Source organism: Corella eumyota, chromosome 2, assembly GCF_963082875.1.
Source record: "Corella eumyota chromosome 2, kaCorEumy4.1, whole genome shotgun sequence".
In the NCBI taxonomy this organism is placed as follows: Eukaryota; Metazoa; Chordata; class Ascidiacea; order Phlebobranchia; family Corellidae; genus Corella; species Corella eumyota.
Genome location: NC_137491.1, coordinates 1692665 through 1707425, shown reverse-complemented (window position 1 = coordinate 1707425; position 14761 = coordinate 1692665).

Sequence of the window (14761 nt, the reverse complement as noted above, 5' to 3'; positions counted from 1 at the left end):
AAAAAAATATCTCAAATAACATTCCAGATAAAACATTTTATAAAATCTATATTAGAACAAAAGTTACAGCGATTTTATATTTCGCAAATTGACGCAAAGAAACATGAAAAAAAATAAAATTTTAAACCAAAAATTAAGTTTATAATAAGTACTACAGTAAGCTTAAGATTATATTTCCAGGATATTTTGTGAAAATTTGAATATGTAAATAGTTATAACTTTTTACTAAATATGTGCGAGATCTCGAAACTTTAAATTAAGTGTTTTATCTTATTTTTTATAATTTTTCACACATTTTTTTCATGTATGCGTCAATTAGTAGCAGATGTCCGATATTCAAAATTTTTTCATTGATATCATGATATACAACTGAACTAAATTTAAAAACCCAATTAAAATCTTTTAATTTTGATGAACAAACACCTATCAATTAGTAATAAGTAAATTTAAATTTTAGAATAGGAGGATCAGAAAACAATATTATTATAAACATTATACTAAAATTTACAAACTTTTAAATTACTATAACAAAAGTTATTTTGAACCAAAATTCGGATTAGTAAGAATAAAAATACTAATAAATATAATGACATTAAAAATGTGTTTTGAAATCTAAGATTTCGAACTATAATAAAAATTTGCACTCTTAGCTGGATTCGAACTCGGGGAGATCGATCGAAAGCCAAGGATATTAACTTTTAAGCTATACGTGTGGATGTTTAAGCTTAACATAATTGCAACTACATCGTTTATTCAAAAAAAATTAAAACCAAAAAAAGGTTTTATAATTAACAACAATATTAAGCTCAAAGATTGTAAGTTTTAACATTGATTTTAATAAAATTAAAACGCTAAAATTGTCAATAATGCAATTACAATAACTCAATATTATATTTTCAACACTTTTTGTCAATCAAACCAAAAAATAATTAATTACAAAGCCACATGACATAGCCCAACCTAATTATACACAAAATAAAAATTAGCTCAAACTTATGTTTCAGTGTATTGGACCTGTGCGGTTCTAACAGAACAATTATTTTTTGATTTAAAATTTTTATTTTTTTTTAAAACTTTATATGCAATATCATTAGCCAAAAACATTATATGACTTAATTAAACCAAAAATAAAATTTAGCTGTAACTTTTTCTCTACTAAAAATTTTGGTGAAATGTTTTATCTTGAATGTTAGTTAGACCAATGCGCGTCTAATAAAATATAATATTTTAAGTTTTGAGATTTCATAAATTTTTAATAAAAGTGTCATAACTTTTATGAATATTAATATTTTCAAAAAATATTTTGTAAACATGTTAATTGGACCCGTACAGTTCCAATAAAACAATTATTTTTCGATTTAAAATTTTTTAATTTTTTCAAAAAATTTGTATGCAATATTATTGGTCAAAAATATCACGTGACCTAATTAAACCAAAAATAAAAATAAGGTCAAACTTTTTTTATACTGAAAATTTTTGTGAAATGTTTTATCTTGAATGTTAGTTACGCCAATGCGCGTCTAATAAAATCTAATATTTTAAGTTTTGAAATTTTATAAATTTTTAATAAAAGTGTCATAACTTTTATGAATATTAATATTTTCAAAAAATATTTTGTAAACATGTTAATTGGATCTGTACAGTTCCAATAAAACAATTATTTTTTGATTTAAAATTTTTTATTTTTTTTTTTAAATTTATATGCAATATCATTGGTCAAAAATATCACGTGACCTAATTAAACCCAAAATAAAAATTAGCTGTAACTTTTTTTCTACTGAAAATTTTTGCGAAATGTTTTATCTTGAATGTTAGTTAGGCCAATGCGCGTCTAATAAAATATAATATTTTAAGTTTTGAGATTTCATAAATTTTTAATAAAAGTGTCATAACTTTTATGAATATTAATATTTTCAAAAAATATTTTGTAAACATGTTAATTGGACCCGTGCGGTTCTAACAGAACAATTATTTTTTGATTTAAAATTTTAATTTTTTTTTAAAAAATTTGTATGCAATATTATTGGTCAAAAATATCACGTGACCTAATTAAACCCAAAATAAAAATTAGCTGTAACGTTTTTTCTACTAAAAATTTTTGTGAAATGTTTTATCTTTAATGTTAGTTAGGCCAATGCGCGTCTAATAAAATATAATATTTTAAGTTTTGAGATTTCATAAATTTTTAATAAAAGTGTCATAACTTTTATGAATATTAATATTTTCAAAAAATATTTTGTAAACATGTTAATTGGACCTGTACAGTTTCAATAAAACAATTATTTTTCGATTTAAAATTTTTTATTTTTTTTAAAAAATTTGTATGCAATATCATTGGTCAAAAATATCACGTGACCTAATTAAACCAAAAATAAAAATAAGGTCAAACTTTTTTTTACTGAAAATTTTTGCGAAATGTTTTATCTTGAATGTTAGTTAGGCCAATACGCGTCTAATAAAATATAATATTTTAAGTTTTGAGACTTCATCAATTTTTAATAAAAGTGTCATAACTTTTATGAATATTAATATTTTTAAAAAATATTTTGTAAACATGTTAATTTGACCCGTGCGGTTCTAACAGAACAATTATTTTTTGATTTAAAATTTTAATTTTTTTTTAAAAAATTTGTATGCAATATTATTGGTCAAAAATATCACGTGACCTAATTAAACCCAAAATAAAAATTAGCTGTAACTTTTTTTCTACTAAAAATTTTTGTGAAATGTTTTATCTTGAATGTTAGTAAGACCAATGCGCGTCTAATAAAATATAATATTTTAAGTTTTAAAAATTCAGCAATTTTTAATAAAAGTATCATAAATTTTATGAATATTAATATTTTCAAAAAATATTTTGTAAACATGTTAATTGGACCCGTGCGGTTCTAACAGAACAATTATTTTTTGATTTAAAATTTAAATTTTTTTTTTTAAATTTGTATGCAATATTATTGGTCAAAAATATCACGTGACCTAATTAAACCCAAAATAAAAATTAGCTCAAACTTTTTTTCTACTGAAAATTTTTGCGAAATGTTTTATCTTGAATGTTAATTACGCCAATGCGCGTCTAATAAAATCTAATATTTTAAGTTTTGAGATTTTATAAATTTTTAATAAAAGTGTCATAACTTTTATGAATATTAATATTTTCAAAAAATATTTTGTAAACATGTTAATTGGATCTGTACAGTTCCAATAAAAAAATTATTTTTTGATTTAAAATTTTTTATTTTTTTTTTTAAATTTATATGCAATATCATTGGTCAAAAATATCACGTGACCTAATTAAACCCAAAATAAAAATTAGCTCAAACTTTTTTTCTACTGAAAATTTTTGCGAAATGTTTTATCTTGAATGTTAGTTAGGCCAATGCGCGTCTAATAAAATATAATATTTTAAGTTTTGAGATTTCATAAATTTTTAATAAAAGTGTCATAACTTTTATGAATATTAATATTTTCAAAAAATATTTTGTAAACATGTTAATTGGATCTGTACAGTTCCAATAAAACAATTATTTTTTGATTTAAAATTTTTTATTTTTTTTTAAAATTTATATGCAATATCATTGGTCAAATATATTACGTGACCTAATTAAACCCAAAATAAAAATTAGCTCAAACTTTTTTTCTACTGAAAATTTTTGCGAAATGTTTTATCTTTAATGTTAGTTAGGCCAATGCGCGTCTAATAAAATATAATATTTTAAGTTTTGAGATTTCATAAATTTTTAATAAAAGTGTCATAACTTTTATGAATATTAATATTTTTAAAAAATATTTTGTAAACATGTTAATTGGACCTGTACAGTTTCAATAAAACAATTATTTTTCGATTTAAAATTTTTTATTTTTTTTAAAAAATTTGTATGCAATATCATTGGTCAAAAATATCACGTGACCTAATTAAACCAAAAATAAAAATTAGCTCAAACTTTTTTTCTACTGAAAATTTTTGCGAAATGTTTTATCTTGAATGTTAGTTAGGCCAATGTGCGTCTAATAAAATATAATATTTTAAGTTTTGAAATTTTATAAATTTTTAATAAAAGTGTCATAACTTTTATGAATATTAATATTTTCAAAAAATATTTTGTAAACATGTTAATTTGACCCGTGCGGTTCTAACAGAACAATTATTTTTTGATTTAAAATTTTAATTTTTTTTTAAAAAATTTGTATGCAATATTATTGGTCAAAAATATCACGTGACCTAATTAAACCCAAAATAAAAATTAGCTCAAACTTTTTTTCTACTGAAAATTTTTGCGAAATGTTTTATCTTGAATGTTAGTTAGGCCAATGCGCGTCTAATAAAATATAATATTTTAAGTTTTGAGATTTCATAAATTTTTAATAAAAGTGTCATAACTTTTATGAATATTAATATTTTCAAAAAAGATTTTGTAAACATGTTAATTGGATCTGTACAGTTCCAATAAAACAATTATTTTTTGATTTAAAATTTTTTATTTTTTTTTAAAAATTTATATGCAATATTATTGGTCAAAAATATCACGTGACCTAATTAAACCCAAAATAAAAATTAGCTCAAACTTTTTTTCTACTGAAAATTTTTGCGAAATGTTTTATCTTGAATGTTAGTTAGGCCAATGCGCGTCTAATAAATTATAATATTTTAAGTTTTGAGATTTCATAAATTTTTAATAAAAGTGTCATAACTTTTATGAATATTAATATTTTCAAAAAATATTTTGTTAACATGTTAATTGGACCCGTGCGGTTCTAACAGAACAATTATTTTTTGATTTAAAATTTTAATTTTTTTTTAAAAAATTTGTATGCAATATTATTGGTCAAAAATATCACGTGACCTAATTAAACCCAAAATAAAAATTAGCTGTAACTTTTTTTCTACTAAAAATGTTTGTGAAATGTTTTATCTTTAATGTTAGTTAGGCCAATGCGCGTCTAATAAAATATAATATTTTAAGTTTTGAGATTTCATAAATTTTTAATAAAAGTGTCATAACTTTTATGAATATTAATATTTTTAAAAAATATTTTGTAAACATGTTAATTGGACCTGTACAGTTTCAATAAAACAATTATTTTTCGATTTAAAATTTTTTATTTTTTTTAAAAAATTTGTATGCAATATCATTGGTCAAAAATATCACGTGACCTAATTAAACCAAAAATAAAAATTAGCTCAAACTTTTTTTCTACTGAAAATTTTTGCGAAATGTTTTATCTTGAATGTTAGTTAGGCCAATGTGCGTCTAATAAAATATAATATTTTAAGTTTTGAAACTTTATGAATTTTTAATAAAAGTGTCATAACTTTTATGAATATTAATATTTTCAAAAAATATTTTGTAAACATGTTAATTTGACCCGTGCGGTTCTAACAGAACAATTATTTTTTGATTTAAAATTTTAATTTTTTTTAAAAAAATTTGTATGCAATATTATTGGTCAAAAATATCACGTGACCGAATTAAACCCAAAATAAAAATTAGCTGTAACTTTTTTTCTACTAAAAATTTTTGTGAAATGTTTTATCTTGAATGTTAGTAAGACCAATGCGCGTCTAATAAAATATAATATTTTAAGTTTTAAAAATTCAGCAATTTTTAATAAAAGTATCATAACTTTTATGAATATTAATATTTTCAAAATATATTTTGTAAACATGTTAATTGGACCCGTGCGGTTCTAACAGAACAATTATTTTTTGATTTAAAATTTAAATTTTTTTTTTTAAATTTGTATGCAATATTATTGGTCAAAAATATCACGTGACCTAATTAAACCCAAAATAAAAATTAGCTCAAACTTTTTTTCTACTGAAAATTTTTGCGAAATGTTTTATCTTGAGAGTTAGTTAGGCCAATGCGCGTCTAATAAAATATAATATTTTAAGTTTTGAGATTTCATAAATTTTTAATAAAAGTGTCATAACTTTTATGAATATTAATATTTTCAAAAAATATTTTGTGAACATGTTAATTGGACCCGTGCGGTTCTAACAGAACAATTATTTTTTGATTTAAAATTTTAATTTTTTTAAAAAAAATTTGTATGCAATATTATTGGTCAAAAACATCACGTGACCTAATTAAACCCAAAATAAAAATTAGCTGTAACTTTTTTTCTACTAAAAATTTTTGTGAAATGTTTTATCTTGAATGTTAGTAAGACCAATGCGCGTCTAATAAAATATAATATTTTAAGTTTTAAAAATTCAGCAATTTTTAATAAAAGTATCATAACTTTTATGAATATTAATATTTTCAAAAAATATTTTGTAAACATGTTAATTGGACCCGTGCGGTTCTAACAGAACAATTATTTTTTGATTAAAAATTTTAATTTGAAAAAAAAAAAATTTGTATGCATTGTTATTGGTTAAAAATATCACGTGACCTAATTAAACCAAAAATAAAAATAAGGTCAAACTTTTTTTTTACTGAAAATTTTTGCGAAATGTTTTATCTTGAATGTTAGTTAGGCCAATGCGCGTCTAATAAAATATAATATTTTAAGTTTTGAGACTTCATCAATTTTTAATAAAAGTGTCTTAACTTTTATGAATATTAATATTTTCAAAAAATATTTTGTAAACATGTTAATTGGACCCGTGCGGTTCTAACAGAACAATTATTATTTGATTTAAAATTTTAATTTTTTTTTTTAAATTTATATGCAATATTATTGGTCAAAAATATCACGTGACCTAATTAAACCCAAAATAAAAATTAGCTCAAACTTTTTTTCTACTGAAAATTTTTGCGAAATGTTTTATCTTGAATGTTAATTACACCAATGCGCGTCTAATAAAATCTAATATTTTAAGTTTTGAGATTTTATAAATTTTTAATAAAAGTGTCATAACTTTTATGAATATTAATATTTTCAAAAAATATTTTGTAAACATGTTAATTGGATCTGTACAGTTCCAGTAAAAAAATTATTTTTTGATTTAAAATTTTTTATTTTTTTTTTTAAATTTATATGCAATATCATTGGTCAAAAATATCACGTGACCTAATTAAACCCAAAATAAAAATTAGCTCAAACTTTTTTTCTACTGAAAATTTTTGCGAAATGTTTTATCTTGAATGTTAGTTAGGCCAATGCGCGTCTAATAAAATATAATATTTTAAGTTTTGAGATTTCATAAATTTTTAATAAAAGTGTCATAACTTTTATGAATATTAATATTTTCAAAAAATATTTTGTAAACATGTTAATTGGATCTGTACAGTTCCAATAAAACAATTATTTTTTGATTTAAAATTTTTTATTTTTTTTTTTAAATTTATATGCAATATCATTGGTCAAAAATATCACGTGACCTAATTAAACCCAAAATAAAAATTAGCTCAAACTTTTTTTCTACTGAAAATTTTTGCGAAATGTTTTATCTTGAATGTTAGTTAGGCCAATGCGCGTCTAATAAAATATAATATTTTAAGTTTTGAGATTTCATAAATTTTTAATAAAAGTGTCATAACTTTTATGAATATTAATATTTAAAAAAAATATTTTGTAAACATGTTAATTGGACCTGTACAGTTTCAATAAAACAATTATTTTTCGATTTAAAATTTTTTATTTTTTTTAAAAAATTTGTATGCAATATCATTGGTCAAAAATATCACGTGACCTAATTAAACCAAAAATAAAAATTAGCTCAAACTTTTTTTCTACTGAAAATTTTTGCGAAATGTTTTATCTTGAATGTTAGTTAGGCCAATGTGCGTCTAATAAAATATAATATTTTAAGTTTTGAAATTTTATAAATTTTTAATAAAAGTGTCATAACTTTTATGAATATTAATATTTTCAAAAAATATTTTGTAAACATGTTAATTTGACCCGTGCGGTTCTAACAGAACAATTATTTTTTGATTTAAAATTTTAATTTTTTTTTAAAAAATTTGTATGCAATATTATTGGTCAAAAATATCACGTGACCTAATTAAACCCAAAATAAAAATTAGCTCAAACTTTTTTTCTACTGAAAATTTTTGCGAAATGTTTTATCTTGAATGTTAGTTAGGCCAATGCGCGTCTAATAAAATATAATATTTTAAGTTTTGAGATTTCATAAATTTTTAATAAAAGTGTCATAACTTTTATGAATATTAATATTTTCAAAAAAGATTTTGTAAACATGTTAATTGGATCTGTACAGTTCCAATAAAACAATTATTTTTTGATTTAAAATTTTTTATTTTTTTTTAAAAATTTATATGCAATATTATTGGTCAAAAATATCACGTGACCTAATTAAACCCAAAATAAAAATTAGCTCAAACTTTTTTTCTACTGAAAATTTTTGCGAAATGTTTTATCTTGAATGTTAGTTAGGCCAATGCGCGTCTAATAAATTATAATATTTTAAGTTTTGAGACTTCATCAATTTTTAATAAAAGTGTCATAACTTTTATGAATATTAATATTTTTAAAAAATATTTTGTAAACATGTTAATTGGACCCGTGCGGTTCTAACAGAACAATTATTTTTTGATTTAAAATTTTAATTTTTTTTTAAAAAATTTGTATGCAATATTATTGGTCAAAAATATCACGTGACCTAATTAAACCCAAAATAAAAATTTGCTGTAACTTTTTTTCTACTAAAAATGTTTGTGAAATGTTTTATCTTTAATGTTAGTTAGGCCAATGCGCGTCTAATAAAATATAATATTTTAAGTTTTGAGATTTCATAAATTTTTAATAAAAGTGTCATAACTTTTATGAATATTAATATTTTTAAAAAATATTTTGTAAACATGTTAATTGGACCTGTACAGTTTCAATAAAACAATTATTTTTCGATTTAAAATTTTTTATTTTTTTTAAAAAATTTGTATGCAATATCATTGGTCAAAAATATCACGTGACCTAATTAAACCAAAAATAAAAATTAGCTCAAACTTTTTTTCTACTGAAAATTTTTGCGAAATGTTTTATCTTGAATGTTAGTTAGGCCAATGTGCGTCTAATAAAATATAATATTTTAAGTTTTGAAATTTTATAAATTTTTAATAAAAGTGTCATAACTTTTATGAATATTAATATTTTCAAAAAATATTTTGTAAACATGTTAATTTGACCCGTGCGGTTCTAACAGAACAATTATTTTTTGATTTAAAATTTTAATTTTTTTTTAAAAAATTTGTATGCAATATTATTGGTCAAAAATATCACGTGACCTAATTAAACCCAAAATAAAAATTAGCTGTAACTTTTTTTCTACTAAAAATTTTTGTGAAATGTTTTATCTTGAATGTTAGTAAGACCAATGCGCGTCTAATAAAATATAATATTTTAAGTTTTAAAAATTCAGCAATTTTTAATAAAAGTATCATAACTTTTATGAATATTAATATTTTCAAAAAATATTTTGTAAACATGTTAATTGGACCCGTGCGGTTCTAACAGAACAATTATTTTTTGATTTAAAATTTAAATTTTTTTTTTTAAATTTGTATGCAATATTATTGGTCAAAAATATCACGTGACCTAATTAAACCCAAAATAAAAATTAGCTCAAACTTTTTTTCTACTGAAAATTTTTGCGAAATGTTTTATCTTGAGAGTTAGTTAGGCCAATGCGCGTCTAATAAAATATAATATTTTAAGTTTTGAGATTTCATAAATTTTTAATAAAAGTGTCATAACTTTTATGAATATTAATATTTTCAAAAAATATTTTGTGAACATGTTAATTGGACCCGTGCGGTTCTAACAGAACAATTATTTTTTGATTTAAAATTTTAATTTTTTTAAAAAAAATTTGTATGCAATATTATTGGTCAAAAACATCACGTGACCTAATTAAACCCAAAATAAAAATTAGCTGTAACTTTTTTTCTACTAAAAATTTTTGTGAAATGTTTTATCTTGAATGTTAGTAAGACCAATGCGCGTCTAATAAAATATAATATTTTAAGTTTTAAAAATTCAGCAATTTTTAATAAAAGTATCATAACTTTTATGAATATTAATATTTTCAAAAAATATTTTGTAAACATGTTAATTGGACCCGTGCGGTTCTAACAGAACAATTATTTTTTGATTAAAAATTTTAATTTGAAAAAAAAAAAATTTGTATGCATTGTTATTGGTTAAAAATATCACGTGACCTAATTAAACCAAAAATAAAAATAAGGTCAAACTTTTTTTTTACTGAAAATTTTTGCGAAATGTTTTATCTTGAATGTTAGTTAGGCCAATGCGCGTCTAATAAAATATAATATTTTAAGTTTTGAGACTTCATCAATTTTTAATAAAAGTGTCTTAACTTTTATGAATATTAATATTTTCAAAAAATATTTTGTAAACATGTTAATTGGACCCGTGCGGTTCTAACAGAACAATTATTATTTGATTTAAAATTTTAATTTTTTTTTTTAAATTTATATGCAATATTATTGGTCAAAAATATCACGTGACCTAATTAAACCCAAAATAAAAATTAGCTCAAACTTTTTTTCTACTGAAAATTTTTGCGAAATGTTTTATCTTGAATGTTAATTACACCAATGCGCGTCTAATAAAATCTAATATTTTAAGTTTTGAGATTTTATAAATTTTTAATAAAAGTGTCATAACTTTTATGAATATTAATATTTTCAAAAAATATTTTGTAAACATGTTAATTGGATCTGTACAGTTCCAGTAAAAAAATTATTTTTTGATTTAAAATTTTTTATTTTTTTTTTTAAATTTATATGCAATATTATTGGTCAAAAATATCACGTGACCTAATTAAACCCAAAATAAAAATTAGCTCAAACTTTTTTTCTACTGAAAATTTTTGCGAAATGTTTTATCTTGAATGTTAGTTAGGCCAATGCGCGTCTAATAAAATATAATATTTTAAGTTTTGAGATTTCATAAATTTTTAATAAAAGTGTCATAACTTTTATGAATATTAATATTTTCAAAAAATATTTTGTAAACATGTTAATTGGATCTGTACAGTTCCAATAAAACAATTATTTTTTGATTTAAAATTTTTTATTTTTTTTTTTAAATTTATATGCAATATCATTGGTCAAAAATATCACGTGACCTAATTAAACCCAAAATAAAAATTAGCTCAAACTTTTTTTCTACTGAAAATTTTTGCGAAATGTTTTATCTTTAATGTTAGTTAGGCCAATGCGCGTCTAATAAAATATAATATTTTAAGTTTTGAGATTTCATAAATTTTTAATAAAAGTGTCATAACTTTTATGAATATTAATATTTAAAAAAAATATTTTGTAAACATGTTAATTGGACCTGTACAGTTTCAATAAAACAATTATTTTTCGATTTAAAATTTTTTATTTTTTTTAAAAAATTTGTATGCAATATCATTGGTCAAAAATATCACGTGACCTAATTAAACCAAAAATAAAAATTAGCTCAAACTTTTTTTCTACTGAAAATTTTTGCGAAATGTTTTATCTTGAATGTTAGTTAGGCCAATGTGCGTCTAATAAAATATAATATTTTAAGTTTTGAAATTTTATAAATTTTTAATAAAAGTGTCATAACTTTTATGAATATTAATATTTTCAAAAAATATTTTGTAAACATGTTAATTTGACCCGTGCGGTTCTAACAGAACAATTATTTTTTGATTTAAAATTTTAATTTTTTTTTAAAAAATTTGTATGCAATATTATTGGTCAAAAATATCACGTGACCTAATTAAACCCAAAATAAAAATTAGCTGTAACTTTTTTTCTACTAAAAATTTTTGTGAAATGTTTTATCTTGAATGTTGGTAAGACCAATGCGCGTCTAATAAAATATAATATTTTAAGTTTTAAAAATTCAGCAATTTTTAATAAAAGTATCATAACTTTTATGAGTATTAATATTTTCAAAAAATATTTTGTAAACATGTTAATTGGACCCGTGCGGTTCTAACAGAACAATTATTTTTTGATTTAAAATTTAAATTTTTTTTTTTAAATTTGTATGCAATATTATTGGTCAAAAATATCACGTGACCTAATTAAACCCAAAATAAAAATTAGCTCAAACTTTTTTTCTACTGAAAATTTTTGCGAAATATTTTATCTTGAGAGTTAGTTAGGCCAATGCGCGTCTAATAAAATATAATATTTTAAGTTTTGAGATTTCATAAATTTTTAATAAAAGTGTCATAACTTTTATGAATATTAATATTTTCAAAAAATATTTTGTGAACATGTTAATTGGACCCGTGCGGTTCTAACAGAACAATTATTTTTTGATTTAAAATTTTAATTTTTTTAAAAAAAATTTGTATGCAATATTATTGGTCAAAAACATCACGTGACCTAATTAAACCCAAAATAAAAATTAGCTGTAACTTTTTTTCTACTAAAAATTTTTGTGAAATGTTTTATCTTGAATGTTAGTAAGACCAATGCGCGTCTAATAAAATATAATATTTTAAGTTTTAAAAATTCAGCAATTTTTAATAAAAGTATCATAACTTTTATGAATATTAATATTTTCAAAAAATATTTTGTAAACATGTTAATTGGACCCGTGCGGTTCTAACAGAACAATTATTTTTTGATTAAAAATTTTAATTTAAAAAAAAAAAAAATTTGTATGCATTGTTATTGGTTAAAAATATCACGTGACCTAATTAAACCAAAAATAAAAATAAGGTCAAACTTTTTTTTTACTGAAAATTTTTGCGAAATGTTTTATCTTGAATGTTAGTTAGGCCAATGCGCGTCTAATAAAATATAATATTTTAAGTTTTGAGACTTCATCAATTTTTAATAAAAGTGTCATAACTTTTATGAATATTAATATTTTCAAAAAATATTTTGTAAACATGTTAATTGGACCCGTGCGGTTCTAACAGAACAATTATTATTTGATTTAAAATTTTAATTTTTTTTTTTAAATTTATATGCAATATTATTGGTCAAAAATATCACGTGACCTAATTAAACCCAAAATAAAAATTAGCTCAAACTTTTTTTCTACTGAAAATTTTTGCGAAATGTTTTATCTTGAATGTTAATTACACCAATGCGCGTCTAATAAAATCTAATATTTTAAGTTTTGAGATTTTATAAATTTTTAATAAAAGTGTCATAACTTTTATGAATATTAATATTTTCAAAAAATATTTTGTAAACATGTTAATTGGATCTGTACAGTTCCAATAAAAAAATTATTTTTTGATTTAAAATTTTTTATTTTTTTTTTTAAATTTATATGCAACATCATTGGTCAAAAATATCACGTGACCTAATTAAACCCAAAATAAAAATTAGCTCAAACTTTTTTTCTACTGAAAATTTTTGCGAAATGTTTTATCTTGAATGTTAGTTAGGCCAATGCGCGTCTAATAAAATATAATATTTTAAGTTTTGAGATTTCATAAATTTTTAATAAAAGTGTCATAACTTTTAAGAATATTAATATTTTCAAAAAATATTTTGTAAACATGTTAATTGGATCTGTACAGTTCCAATAAAACAATTATTTTTTGATTTAAAATTTTTTATTTTTTTTTTTAAATTTATATGCAATATCATTGGTCAAAAATATCACGTGACCTAATTAAACCCAAAATAAAAATTAGCTCAAACTTTTTTTCTACTGAAAATTTTTGCGAAATGTTTTATCTTGAATGTTAGTTAGGCCAATGCGCGTCTAATAAAATATAATATTTTAAGTTTTGAGACTTCATCAATTTTTAATAAAAGTGTCTTAACTTTTATGAATATTAATATTTTCAAAAAATATTTTGTAAACATGTTAATTGGACCCGTGCGGTTCTAACAGAACAATTATTATTTGATTTAAAATTTTAATTTTTTTTTTTAAATTTATATGCAATATTATTGGTCAAAAATATCACGTGACCTAATTAAACCCAAAATAAAAATTAGCTCAAACTTTTTTTCTACTGAAAATTTTTGCGAAATGTTTTATCTTGAATGTTAATTACACCAATGCGCGTCTAATAAAATCTAATATTTTAAGTTTTGAGATTTTATAAATTTTTAATAAAAGTGTCATAACTTTTATGAATATTAATATTTTCAAAAAATATTTTGTAAACATGTTAATTGGATCTGTACAGTTCCAGTAAAAAAATTATTTTTTGATTTAAAATTTTTTATTTTTTTTTTTAAATTTATATGCAATATCATTGGTCAAAAATATCACGTGACCTAATTAAACCCAAAATAAAAATTAGCTCAAACTTTTTTTCTACTGAAAATTTTTGCGAAATGTTTTATCTTGAATGTTAGTTAGGCCAATGCGCGTCTAATAAAATATAATATTTTAAGTTTTGAGATTTCATAAATTTTTAATAAAAGTGTCATAACTTTTATGAATATTAATATTTTCAAAAAATATTTTGTAAACATGTTAATTGGATCTGTACAGTTCCAATAAAACAATTATTTTTTGATTTAAAATTTTTTATTTTTTTTTTTAAATTTATATGCAATATCATTGGTCAAAAATATCACGTGACCTAATTAAACCCAAAATAAAAATTAGCTCAAACTTTTTTTCTACTGAAAATTTTTGCGAAATGTTTTATCTTTAATGTTAGTTAGGCCAATGCGCGTCTAATAAAATATAATATTTTAAGTTTTGAGATTTCATAAATTTTTAATAAAAGTGTCATAACTTTTATGAATATTAATATTTTTAAAAAATATTTTGTAAACATGTTAATTGGACCTGTACAGTTTCAATAAAACAATTATTTTTCGATTTAAAATTTTTTATTTTTTTTAAAAAATTTGTATGC